General features: G+C 41.4%; 1 non-coding gene across 1 annotated transcript; it reads right to left on the bottom strand.

Annotated features, from left to right (window-relative positions):
* Positions 1-73, bottom strand: TRNAG-UCC (transfer RNA glycine (anticodon UCC)). The gene has a single exon. It is a non-coding gene; the product is annotated as a tRNA-Gly (tRNA).
* Between the last annotated feature and the right edge of the window lie 14,152 nt (positions 74-14,225).

Genomic DNA, 14,225 nt, shown 5'->3' with positions numbered 1-14,225 from the left:
TTCCCTGACCAGGGATCGAACCCTGGGGCCCAGCAGTGGAAGTGCGGAGTCCTAACCACTGGACCATCAGGGAATTCAAGCCTTTACTTAAATGACTAGATCTCTTGTATGTGTGTGTGTGTGTGTGTGTGTGTGTTTTAATTTATTTATTTTACTTTTGGCTGCATTGGGTCTTTGTTGCTGACGCGGGCTTTCTCTAGTTGCAGCGAATAGGGACTACTCTTCGTTGCGGTGCGTAGGCTTCTCATTGCAGTGGCCTCTCTTGTTGCAGAGCAAGGGCTCTAGGCACGTGGGCTTCAGTAGTTGTGGAAGCCCGAATGATTAGATTTCTGATCCCGGAATATTAGGCAAGAGCTGAGGAGGCATTTGGTAGTTATGGAGCCTTCAGGCTGTGGTGTTCTGAATAATCCCTTGTTATCATTTGCCTGCGCCTGCCTTGTTTATGTCTAGCTCTATTCAGGAGAAACTCCTTTTGTGTTCAGGTACACTGACACTTTCCTCCTATCCATTTAAAGAGATAAACCTGAACACTAAGAAGATTCTGAAACATCAGCATAGAAACTGGGTTTATATGTATTTCCATTAATATTTCCATCAATACTGCTAATAAGAATGAACATTGAGTATTCATTTAATTCTCACAGTAACTCTGGGAGGTAGGTACTATTATTATTGCCATTTCTCAGATAAAGAATTTGGGGCTCAGAGTGAAGTAAGTCAGAAAGAGAAAAACAAATTCTGTATGCTGACACATATATATGGAATCTAAAAAAAAAATGGTTTTGAAGGACCTATGGGCAGGACAGGAATAAAGATGCAGACATAGGGAATGGACTTGAGGACATAGGGAGGGGGAAGGACAAGCTAGGACGAAGTGAGAGAGTGGCATGGACATATATACACTACCAAATGTAAAATAGACAGCTAGTGGCAAGCAGCCGCACAGCACCGGGAGATCAGCTCGGTGCTTTGTGACCACCTAGAGGGATGGGATAGGGAGGGTGGGAGGGAGATACAAGAGGGAGGAGATATGGGGATATATGTGTATGTATAGCTGATTCACTTTGATATAAAGCAGAAACTAACACACCATTGTAAAGCAATTATACTCTAATAAAGATGTTTAAAAAAAAAAGAAAAGAATGTGGGGCTCAGAGAGATAATAAGTGGTGGAGCCATGCTGAAATCTAGAAGCTGCTCACCCTAAAACCCAGGCTTTCACAGGTACAGCTTAACGTTCATCCCAGAGAAACAAGGTGCAGAGGAATAGAGTAAATAATAATGGAGCAGAACATAAATCAGTTCTGGGAAGATTTACCAAAGTTGATACTTGGGCATATCAGAATTCCATTCTTAAGCCCCAGTTAACTGCTTAAAAATGAGATATATTTCTCCAAAATTTTGGAGATGGAAGAGAAAATTTTAAAAAACACAATTAGTAGATTATTTAAAGTCATACAAAAAAGCCAATTCTTGGGACTTCTCTGGTGGCACAGTGGTTAAGAATCTACCTGCCAATGCAGGGGACATGGGTTCAAGCCCTGGTCTGGGAAGATCCCACATGCTACGCAACGACTAAGCCTGTGTGCCACAACTACTGAGCCTGTGCTCTAGAGCCCACGAGCCACAACTACTGAGCCCACGTGCCACAACTAATGAAGCCCATGTGCCTAGAGTCCATGCTCAGCAACAAGAGAAGCCACCAGCCCTTGCTCGCTGCAACTAGAGAAAGCCCGTGTGCAGCAAGGAAGACCCAATGCAGCCAAAGATAAATAAGTAAATAAATTTATTTTTTTAAAAAGCCAATTCTTATTACATGGGTTTAAATTTCCAAATTATGAAGTTAGGCAACAATTACCCTTCCTTTTGACAGGAACTGTCAGGTTTGACACTCCGTGTTAGGCAGTCCTCTACCTTCCATAAAAAAATTCTCTTCAAGGATTAGTTCAGATTCAGCTGGGGAACCTCCTTTCCTCTCAGAGAGCTCAATCCCTCAGTTTCTTTTTCTTTTTCTTTTTTTTCATTTTAACATCTTTATTGGAGTATAACTGCTTTACAATGGTATGTTAGTTTCAGCTTCACAACAAAATGAATCAGTTATATATATACATATGTTCCCATATCTCTTCCCGCTTGCGTCTCCCTCACTCCCACCCTCCCTATCCCACCCCTCCAGGCGGTCACAAACCACCAAGCTGATCTCCCTGTGCTATGCTGCTGCTTCCCACTAGCTATCTACCTTACGTTTGGTAGTGTATATATGTCCATGCCTCTCTCTCGCTTTGTCACAATTTACCCTTCCCCCTCCCCATAGCCTCAAGCCCGTTCTCTAGTAAGTCTGTGTCTTTATTCCTGTTTCACCCCTAGGTTTTTCATGACATTTTTTTCCTTAAATTCCATATATATGTGTTAGCATACGGTATTTGTCTCTCTCTTTCTGACTTACTTCACTCTGTATGACAGACTCTAGGTCTATCCACCTCATTACAAATAACTCAATTTCATTTCTTTTTATGGCTGAGTAATATTCCATTGTATATATGTGCCACATCTTCTTTATCCATTCATCCGATGATGGACATTTAGGTTGTTTCCATCTCTGGGCTATTGTAAATAGAGCTGCAATGAACACTTTGGTACATGATTATTTTTGAATTATGGTTTTCTCAGGGTATATGCCCAGTAATGGGATTGCTGGGTCATATGGTAGTTCTATTTGTAGTTTTTTAAGGAACCTCCATACTGTTCTCCATAGTGGCTGTATCAATTTACATTCCCACCAACAGTGTAAGAGGGTTCCCTTTTCTCCACACCCTCTCCAGCATATATTGTTTCTAGATTTTTTTGATGATGGCCATTCTGACTGGTGTGAGATGATATTTCATTGTACTTTTGATTTGCATTTCTCTAATGATTAGTGATGTTGAGCATTCTTTCATGTGTTTGTTGGCAGTCTGTATATCTTCTTTGGAGAAATGTCTATTTAGGTCTTCTGCCCATTTTTGGATTGGGTTGTTTGTTTTTTTGTTATTAAGCTGCATGAGCTGCTTATAAATTTTGGAGATTAATCCTTTGTCAGTTGTTTCATTTGCAAATATTTTCTCCCATTCTTAGGGTTGTCTTTTGGTCTTGTTTATGGTTTCCTTTGCTGTGCAAAAGCTTTGAAGTTTCATTAGGTCTCATTTGTTTATTTTTGTTTTTATTTCCATTTCTCTAGGAGGCGGGTCAAAAAGGACCTTGCTGTGATTTATGCCATAGAGTGTCCTGCCTATGTTTTCCTCTAAGAGTTTGATAATTTCTGGCCTTACATTTAGGTCTGTAATCCATTTTGAGCTTATTTTTGTGTATGGTGTTAGGGAGTGATCTAATCTCATACTTTTACATGTAGCTGTCCAGTTTTCCCAGCACCACTTATTGAAGAGGCTGTCCTTTCTCCACTGTACATTCCTGCCTCCTTTATCAAAGATAAGTTGACCATATGTGCGTGGGTTTATCTCTGGGCTTTCTATCCTGTTCCATTGATCTATCTTTCTGTTTTTGTGCCAGTACCATACTGTCTTGATTACTGTAGCTTTGTAGTATAGTCTGAAGTCAGGAAGCCTGATTCCTCCAGCTCTGTTTTTCGTTCTCAAGATTGCTTTGGCTATTAGGGATCTTTTGTGTTTCCATACAAATTTTGAAACGTTTTGTTCTAGTTCTGTGAAAAATGCCAGTGGTAGTTTGATAGGGATTGCATTGAATCTGTAGATTGCTTTGGGTAGTAGAGTCATTTTCACAATGTTGATTCTTCCAATCCAAGAACATGGTATATCTCTCCATCTATTTGTATCATCTTTAATTTCTTTCATCAGTGTCTTATAATTTTCTGCATACAGGTCTTTTGTCTCCTTAGGTAGGTTTATTCCTAGATATTTTATTCTTTTTGTTGCAATGGTAAATGGGAATGTTTTCTTGATTTCACTTTCAGATTTTTCATCCTTAGTGTATAGGAATGCCAGAGATTTCTGTGCATTAATTTTGTATCCTGCTACTTTACCAAATTCAGTGATTAGCTCTAGTAATTTTCTGGTAGCATCTTTAGGATTCTCTATGTATAGTATCATGTCATCTGCAAAGAGTGACAGCTTTACTTCTTCTTTTCCGATTTGGATTCCTTTTATTTCCTTTTCTTCTCTGATTGCTGTGGCTAAAACTTCCAAAACTATGTTGAATAAGAGTGGTGAGAGTGGGCAACCTTGTCTTGGTCCTGATCTTAGTGGAAATGCTTTCAGTTTTTCACCATTGAGGACGATGTTGGCTGTGGGTTTGTCATACATGGCCTTTATTATGTTGAGGAAAGTTCCCTCTATGCCTACTTTCTGTAGGGTTTTTATCATAAATCGGTGTTGAATTTTGTCAAAAGCTTCCTCTGCATCTATTGAGATGATCATATGCTTTCTTTCCTTCAATTTGTTAATATGGTGTATCACGTTGATTGATTTGCATATATTGAAGAATCCTTGCATTCCTGGAATAAACCCCACTTGATCATGGTGTATGATCCGTTTAATGTGCTGTTTGATTCTGTTTGCTAGTATTTTGTTGAGGATTTTTGCATCTATGTTCATCAGTGATATTGGCCTGTAGTTTTCTTTCTTTGTGACATCCTTGTCTGGTTTTGGTATCAGGGTGATGGTGGTCTCATAGAATGAGTTTGGGAGTGTTCCTCTGCTATATTTTGGAAGAGTTTGAGAAGGATAGGTGTTAGCACTTCTCTAAATGTTTGATAGAATTCGCCTGTGAAGCCATCTGGTCCTGGGCTTTTGTTTGTTGGAAGATTTTTAATCGCAGTTTCAATTTCAGTGCTTGTGACTGGTCTGTTCATATTTTCTATTTCTTCCTGATTCAGTCTCGGCAGGTTGTGCCTTTCTAAGAATTTGTCCATTTCTTCCAGGTTGTCCATTTTATTGGCATAGAGTTGCTTGTAGTAATCTCTCATGATCTTTTGTATTTCTGCAGTGTCAGTTGTTACTTCTCCTTTTTCATTTCTAATTCTATTGATTTCAGTCTTCTCCCTTTTTTTCTTGATGAGTCTGGCTAATGGTTTATCAATTTTGTTTATCTTCTCAAAGAACCAGCTTTTAGTTTTATTGATCTTTGCTATTGTTTCCTTCATTTCATTTTCATTTATTTCTGATCTGATTTTTATGATTTCTTTCCTTCTGCCAACTTTGGGGTTCTTTTGTTCTTCTTTCTCTAATTGCTTTAGGTGCAAGGTTAGGTTGTTTATTTGAGATGTTTCCTGTCTCTTAAGGTAGGAGTGTATTGCTATAAATTTCCCTCTTAGAACTGCTTTGGCTGCATCCCATAGATTTTTTGGGTCGTCGTGTCTCCATTGTCATTTGTTTCTAGGTATTTTTTTATTTCCTCTTTGATTTCTTCAGTGATCACTTCGTTATTAAGTAGTGTATTGTTTAGCCTCCATGTGTTTGTATTTTTTACAGATCTTTTCCTGTAACTGATATCTAGTCTCATAGCATTGTGGTCGGAAAAGGCACTTGATACAATTTCAATTTTCTTAAATTTACCAAGGCTTGATTTGTGACCCAAGATACGATCTATCCTGGAGAATGTTCCATGAGCACTAGAGAAAAATGTGTATTCTGTTGTTTTTGGATGGAATGTCCTATAAATATCAATTAAGTCCATCTTGTTTAATGTATCATTTAAAGCTTGTGTTTCCTTATTTATTTTCATTTTGGATGATCTGTCCATTGGTGAAAGTGGGGTGTTAAAGTCCCCTACTATGAATGTGTTACTGTCGATTTCCCCTTTTATGGCTGTTAGAATTTGCCTTATGTATTGAGGTGCTCCTATGTTGGGTGCATAAATACTTACAATTGTTATATCTTCTTCTTGGATCGATCCCTTGATCATTATGTAGTGCCCTTCTTTGTCTCTTCTAATAGTCTTTATTTTAAAGTCTATTTGTCTGATATGAGAAATGCTACTCCAGCTTTCTTTTTGTTTCCATTTGCATGAAATACCTTTTTCCATCCCCTTACTTTCAGTCTGTATGTTACTCTAGGTCTGAAGTGGGTCTCTTGTAGACAGCAAATATATGCGTCTTGTTTTTGTATCCATTCAGCCAATCTGTGTCTTTTGGTGGGAGCATTTAGTCCATTTACATTTAAGGTAATTATAGATATGTATGTTCCCATTCCCATTTTCTTAATTGTTTTGGGTTCGTTATTGTAGGTCTTTTCCTTCTTTTGTGTTTCTTGCCTAGAGAAGTTCCTTTAGCAGTTGTTGTAGTGCTGTAGAGCTTTTGCTTGTCTGTAAAGGTTTTAATTTCTCCATCAAATCTGAATGAGATCCTTGCTGGGTAGAGTAATCTTGGTTGCAGGTTTTTCTCCTTCAACACTTTCAATATGTCCTGCCACTCCCTTCTGGCTTGCAGAGTTTCTGCTGAAAGATCAGCTGTTAACCTTATGGGGATTCCCTTGTGTGTTATTTGTTGTTTTTCCCTTGTTGCTTTTAATATGCTTTCTTTGTATTTAATTTTTGACAGTTTGATTAATATGTGTCTTGGCGTATTTCTCCTTGGATTTATCCTGTATGGGACTCTCTGTGCTTCCTGGACTTGATTAACTATTTCCTTTCCCATATTAGGGAAGTTTTCAACTATAATCTCTTCAAATATTTTCTCAGTCCCTTTCTTTTTCTCTTCTTCTTCTGGAACCCCTATAATTCGAATGTTGGTGCGTTTAATGTTGTCCCAGAGGTCTCTGAGACTGTCCTCAGTTCTTTTCATTCTTTTTTCTTTATTCTGCTCTGCAGTAGTTATTTCCACTATTTAATCTTCCAGGTCACTTATCCGTTCTTCTGCCTCAGTTATTCTGCTATTGATCCCATCTAGAGTATTTTTCATTTCATTTATTGTGTTGTTCATCATTGTTTGTTTCATCTTTAGTTCTTCTAGGTCCTTGTTAAATGTTTCTTGCATTTTGTCTATTCTATTTCCAAGATTTTGGATCATCTTTACTATCATTATTCTGAATTCTTTTTCAGGTAGACTGCCTATTTCCTCTTCATTTGTTAGGTCTGGTGGGTTTTTATCTTGCTCCTTCATCTGCTGTGTGTTTTTCTGTCTTTTCATTTTCCTTATCTTACTGTGTTTGGGGTCTCCTTTGTGCAGGCTGAAGGTTCGTAGCTCCTGTTGTTTTTAGTGTCTGTCCCCAGTGGCTAAGGTTGGTTCAGTGGGTTGTGTAGGCTTCCTGGTGGAGGGTACTAGTGCCTGTGTTCTGGTGGATGAGGCTGGATCTTGTCTTTCTGGTGGGCAGGTCCACGTCTGGTGGTGTGTTTTGGGGTGTCTGTAGACTTATTATGATTTTGGGCAGCCTCTCTGCTAATGGGTGGGGTTGTGTTCCTGTCTTGCTAGTTGTTTGGCATAGGATGTCCAGCACTGTAGCTTGCTGGTCGTTGAGTGAAGCTGGGTGCTGGCGTTGAAATGGAGATCTCTGGGAGATTTTTGCCGTTTGATATTATGTGCAGCTGGGAGGCCTCTTGTGGACCAGTGTCCTGAAGTTGGCTCTCCCACCTCAGAGGCACAGCACTAACTCCTGGCTGCAGCACCAAGAGCCTTTCATCCACACGGCTCCTTAATTTGGGATGATTCGTTGTCTATTCATGTATTCCACAGATGCAGGGTACATCAAGTTGATTGTGGAGCTTTAATCCGCTCCTTCTGAGGCTGCTGGGAGAGATTTCCCTTTCTCTTCTTTGTTCTCACAGCTCCCAGGGGCTCAGCTTTGGATTTGGCCCCGCCTGTGCGTGTAGGTCGCTGGAGTGCGTCTGTTCTTTGCTCAGACAGGACAGGGTTAAAGGAGCCGCTGATGCGGAGGCTCTGGCTCACTCAGGCCGGGGGGTAGGGAGGGTCACGGAGTGCGGGTCGGGCCTGCGGCGGCAGAGGCCGGCGTGATACTGCAGCAGCCTGAGGCGCCCATGCGTTCTCCTGGGGGAGTTGTCCCTGGATCCCGGGACCGCGGCAGTGGCGGGCTGCACAGGCTCCCCGGAAGGGGGGCGTGGACAGTGACCTGTGTTCGCACACAGGCCCCCTGGTGGCGGCAGCAGCGACCCTAGCGTCCCATGTCCGTCTCTGGGGTCCGCACCCTCAGCCGCGGCTCGCGCCCGTCTCTGGAACTCCCCCAAGCAGCGTTCTTAATCCCCTCCCCTCACGCACCAGGAAATAAAGAGGGAAGAAAAAGTCTCTTGCCTCTTCGGCAGGTCCAGACCCCGCCTCTCCCCGGACTCCCTCCCGGCTAGCCGCGGTGCACCAACGCCCTGCAGGCTGCGTTCACGCCGCCAACCCCAGTCCTCTCCCGGCGCTCCGACTGAAGCCGGAGCCTCAGCTCCCAGCCCCGCCCGCCCCGGTGGGTGAGCCGACAAGCCTCTCGGCTGGTGAGTGCCGGTCGGCCCCGATCCTCTGCGCTGAAATCTCCCCGCTTTGACCTCCGCACCCCTGTTGCTGTGCTCTCCTCCGCGGCTCCGAAGCTCCCCCACTCCGCCACCCGCAGTCTCCACCCGCGAAGGGGCTTCCCAGTGTGTGGACACTTTTCCTCCTTCACAGCTCCCTCCCGCTGGTGCAGGACCCGTCCTTATCCTTTTGTCTCTGTTTATTTTTTTTTTTTGCCCTAACCAGGTATGTGGGGGGGTTTCTTGCCTTTTGGGAGGTCTGAGGTCTTCTGCCAGCGTTCAGCAGATGCTCTGTAGGAGTTGTTCCACGGGTAGATGTATTTCTGGTGTATCTGTGGGGAGGAAGGTGATCTCCACTTCTTATTCTTCCGCCATCTTCCCGGAAGTCTACCCCTCAGTTTCTGAGATCTGTAAAATACAATGTCCTAATCAAGGTTTCTGTTACTTCCCAGTGGCTTCTGATTTCGTGGCCATCTCTGCCTTTAGCTCATATTTTGGGCCTTGCTGTTTTTGTTCCTCTTTCATTAATGCCTTCCCAGAACTCAGCCCTTCATGAGCTTTCACAAGAAATTCACTTCCACCAACATTTTGTGAATTTTAGTAGACTTCGCTGAAGATATGTGGGATCATGGTGAGAGGTCAATTCATAGAAAGCTTCACTTTTCTCTCTCTGCTTTCTATTCTCTCTCATCTATCCTACTCCCTTCCAGAAGCAAAGCAAATTCTTCACCTGGCTTTCTGCATAGCAATTTAGCAAGCTTGTTGCTTGAACATGTCCTTGGGATCTCACTCTTCACACCAGCACCTTAACCAAATATTTTCTTCTCAAGTGCTCTCTTTGAGAAGAATTCTGGTAGGAAAAAAAAAAAGTTATCTACTCTGTTATAGAGAAAAAACTTACTTTGTTCTGGGAAAAAGGACTTATGATTCATTAACAAATGTGTCAAGTAATGGTAACAGCAAAATTTTAAGTCTTCTGTCTAGAAAGTCATGTTAATTTTATACTTTTGGCAGATAAAAAATTATTCTTATACTTGTGGTTTTAAGCCAAAGAGCCATTTTATACATCTGAAACTAACACAATATTGTTTATCAACTATGTTCCAATATAAAATAAAAATTAAAAAAAATAAAGCAAAGAGCCATTTTAGACTTTTTTTTTTTGGACTGGGCCTTTACTTCACTATGACTGGGATAGCACCATGTTTTAATGATTACTTCCATGATTAAATGGCCAAAGTATGCACAGTGAACTAAAAGCAAAGAAGTTAAAACTACACTTAAGTACCCATACTAATGCTGATCAGAACCTGTTATTCCAGTGTAAACACTGCAGTTACATTGGTTGTATGAGACTTGAAGTTTAGCAAAGTTCAAAGACTCTCAATTGCACCCACTCAAAAACTGAAGATGAGACTAATCATCAAGCCAAGTCAGGAAGCCAAATGTTGTTGGGTCATTGCAGATAAGGAACTAGTGATGGATTTAGGATTCCTACATGGCAGGGGCCTGGGACAGGCAGCTTTCTAGGGGGGGAAGGTAGGGTGAGGGAACAGGTCTCGAAGCTGCATTTACATAACACTTTACCGAAATTGAGAAAATACTAATTGTCTATTCAATGACTGCGGTGCTAATGAACATTGTGCAGATACTAAAGCCTATTCTCCCTCTTTGACACTACCCTGGCCCTGGGGCCCATAATGGTCTGGAGTCTTTCTGGTTTGGTGGTTTCAAATTTAAAGTTATCCCAGAAGTGATTCAGTCACTTAAGATCTTCAGAACATACAAAGTCACTACAACTGAACCTCAGATATTCTTGAAAAGGTGTCCCACACTAAGCTGGTCTTTATCTCAACCAAAGAGTGGCAGAAGGTATTAATGGGTTAAAGAGATGGGGCAAAAATTAGGAGACAGTGGGCCTAGGAGATACAGTCAATTCTGTGCTGGAGGCAGAATGTCCATCTATGTATTATAGAAGATTGAAATACAAAGGACAGTTGTGGCACACATATAGGTCATCTCATATTTTAGGGCCAAACATAGAAGTGCACATGGATATGAACTGTATAATATCTATGAAGTCCTGTGCTTACTTCCTGTTTTGTTTTTGTTTTGTTTTTTTGTGAAGTTGCTTACTGACACCTACCGACTGTCATTACCCATGTTCTCTCCCTGAGACATTCCTCCCTATCCTCCCTACCCCACCTGAAATATACACACAGACACACATGCACAAACCCTAAAACTGACCTGCTCCTGCCCCGCCGTTAGTGGAAATAGAGGAATCTTTAAAAACTTCCCCCAGCTTTTCATTTGCATCCTCCTCCTGTACTTCCCATATTTTGGGACAGTAGCCAGTAGCTGTGCCCTCCTTCAGGTACACTTGGACGGAGAGGAGCAAGTCATTTGTTCATTTCCCTACTGACTTTTCTCCCTTGAAATACAGCTTGATCTTCTGGCAGCTTTCTTTCTTTCTTTCTTTCTTTTAAATAAATTTATTTATTTATTTATTTTTGGCTGCGTTCGGTCTTTGTTGCTGCGCACGGGCTTCAGTAGTTGTGGCATGTGGGCTCAGTAGTTGTGGCTCACAGGTTCTAGAGTGCAGGCTCAGTAGTTGTGGCTCATGGGCTTAGTTGCTCCGCGGCATGTGGGATCGTCCCAGACCAGGGCTCAAACCCGTGTCCCCTGCATTGGCAGACGGATTCTCAACAACTGCGCCACCAGGGAAACCCCTCTGGCAGCTTTCTGAGTGCAGTCCTCCTTCTGGTGCACAGAGGCACTGCAAGCAATACCAAACTACCCATAATCAACTGTAAACTTATAAACATCAAAAAATACCTCACGTAAAATTAAAAGACAAACAATCATGCGTATCCAACTACACAAAAGAAGGAATATTTGAAAATGAAGACAGTTAAGAAAACGTTTGGGATGTGTGGTCAGAATACATTTAATGACTTTTTAATTGCTATTTTAAATTTTATTTAATATATTTTTTTAATAGTAGAGGAAAGAAAAGAGCAAGAATTCAGTCCTGGTTGAAGTTCCTTTTAAAGAGTTGGTTATAGAAGCTGGAAAAGAGCCACAGAAGGTAGGACCAGAGGTGAAGACCAGAAAGAAATTGAATATTTCTTTTTCTGAGATACTCTAAGCATAACTTGTAACATGAGCCCCCAAAACGTACAGTTATTATGTGGCACAGTTCCATACACACCAATATATTTTTTGTTATAATTATTTTATGGTTTCTCAAAAATTGGTTTAATTAGAATAGACGATTATTTTTTTGTTTGTTTGTTTGTTTGTTTTTGGCCACGCTGCTTCCCCAGCCAGGGATCGATCCCCTGCCCCCTGCAGTGGAAGCACAGGGTCTTAACGACTGGACCACCAGGAAAGTCCCTAGAATATTGTATTTTTCATAGATGTCTGTAACAATCTCTCCCATTCTACATGTGCTTCTAGAACCATGCCACTTACTGGGTAAGAGGTGAAGTCCATGCCTCTTTTCCTCTTGGGTGGGCCTTTGTGACTGCCTCGTCCAGTGGAGTACTGTAGAAATCACACTATGTCATGCACTTCTACCTTGTTCTCTTGGAACTCTGTCTAAGAACCAAGTCACCATTCTGCGAGGAAGTCATAGAGAGGCCCACATGGAGAGGAACCAAGCTCCTAGCCAACAGCAAGCCCAAATTACCAGCCATGTGAATGGGCCATCTTGAATGTGGATCCTTCTGGCCCCAGTTGAGCTCCTTTAGCTGATGCCAAATGGACCAGAGCTAAGCCGTCCAAATTGAGACCTGCCCAAATTACAGATTCACAGCAAAATAAATGAATGTTATTATTTTAAGCTTCTATGTTTTGAGGTAGATTGTTACATACCAATTGATAAATGGGATAATCAGAATAAATGATCAGAGATTATCATGTGCCTATCATGATATTATTCTCATTTTATTTATCATTCAATTTATTGCATACAAAGTTCTGTTCTTCATGCTGGTGACACAGCAGTGATTGCAACAGATAATGTCCCTCCTTTCCTTAAGGGGAGGGCTTGCTATAGGGAGGGCAGATAGATTATTAAAAAACTAACAAATAAATTGATAATTGCTAGGTGGTAATAAATGCTTTGTAGAAAAAGCAGTCTATGGGGAATAGAGAGTGATGGAGTGTTCTATATTAGATGGAGTGGTTAAGAAGGGCCTTTCTGAAAGGAAGACAATTGAATAGAGACTTGAAAGAAGTAAGGCAGCACATCCCATGAATATCTGGGGGATGAGCTATCAAGAGAGAGGGAATGGTGCAAAAGCTCCAAGATAGGCATGGCTTCGAGGCCAGTAAGTTGGAGTAGAATGAGGCAGGGATGGAATGAGAGGAGATGAAGTCAGAGATACATAGGGGCAGGGACAGACCCTGTAGGGCTTCATAGGCTATGGCGGGAACTTTGGCCATTGAAGGGTTTTGAGGACAGAAGTGACATTATCTGACATACTTTTAAAAGATCAGTCTGACTGTGTGGAGAATAGATTGTAGGAGTGCAAGGTTTGAAACAGAGAGAACTGCTAAGAGGTTAATGCAATGGTCCAGGTAACAGATGATGGTAGCTTAGACCAGGGCATGAGAAGTGGTCAGATATTTTATTTACATATATATATAAAAGTACAGCCACCACAGGAGTTCCCTGGTGGCCTAGTGGTTAGGATTCTGGGCTTTCATTGCCGTGGCCCAGGTTCAATCCCTGGCTGGGGAGCTGAGATCCTGCAAGCCATGTCGTGTGACCAAAAAAAAAAAAAAAAAAAATACAGCCACCACCAGGGTATGGATGTGGAACTTGATTAGAAGAGAGGCATCAAGTATAACTATAAGGCTTTTGGTGTTATTTGCTCTATAGCAAGTACATTACATGTACTTGTCCTGCCCTCCATTGGAGCTCCTAGAGTCATTCTGAGTATTCACTCATCTAATGGCTATGATGCCAGTACCAAGTGCCATTCAAGACACTGTGCCTTTAATCACAGACTCTTCAAGATGCTGACCCCTCACAGAAATACAGGAATGACTCAGAACGTTATGACCATCACTTTGAAGTTGTCTGTAACAGATCTAATTACACCTTTTTTGTTAGCAATATTTCCTTGAAGAAGTTGACTCAGGAAATAGGGAGAATCCAGAAGCTGGTTTTACTGTCATGTCGTAAGGGGAGAATCAGCCACAATAATTTATGTTGTTTCTCCCAAAGAACTTGGTGGGCTTTCTTGTGTGTACCTTGGGTCCTCCTTATATTCCCGAAGTAACTGAAGAGGGAGACAAATATTATTAGTGTCATTTAACAAGTGGAATCTCAAAAGGATGTATGGAGTTTGTCATTAGTCATATATTTTAAGCCTTGAAGAACTGGCGAAATAAGACTATAGTTAATTTTGATGATTCCAGGAAAGAAGAAGACACATACTTTTAATTCCCAGGTAGGTTCTTTCCCCTAATTTCATACCTCCATGGATTTTGTGGCAGTAATAGATTTTATTAGGTGAGCAGGTATGTGATAACTGCCCTGAAAGCAGCACTGACCTCTAAAGTTTAGCAATCCCTAGACATTCAAACTTTTTCTTAATAACTTACTATAAATCTAGTCTCCAGGAAAACATGTAAATATTACTGAATCATTTAAGTTTTTGGACTTTCATGTATTAACTAAGCATCTAACACAGTGGTTCTGGACTTCTCAGATTTGTCCTGAGACTGTCTTCTTTAGCTTAAAGGGCTTCTCTCCT

Source organism: Delphinapterus leucas, chromosome 1 (genome assembly GCF_059928025.1).
Source record: "Delphinapterus leucas isolate spDelLeu-1000000601 "Yukka" chromosome 1, BTC_Dleu_Yukka2, whole genome shotgun sequence".
In the NCBI taxonomy this organism is placed as follows: Eukaryota; Metazoa; Chordata; class Mammalia; order Artiodactyla; family Monodontidae; genus Delphinapterus; species Delphinapterus leucas.
This window is presented reverse-complemented; position numbering and strand designations above follow the sequence as displayed.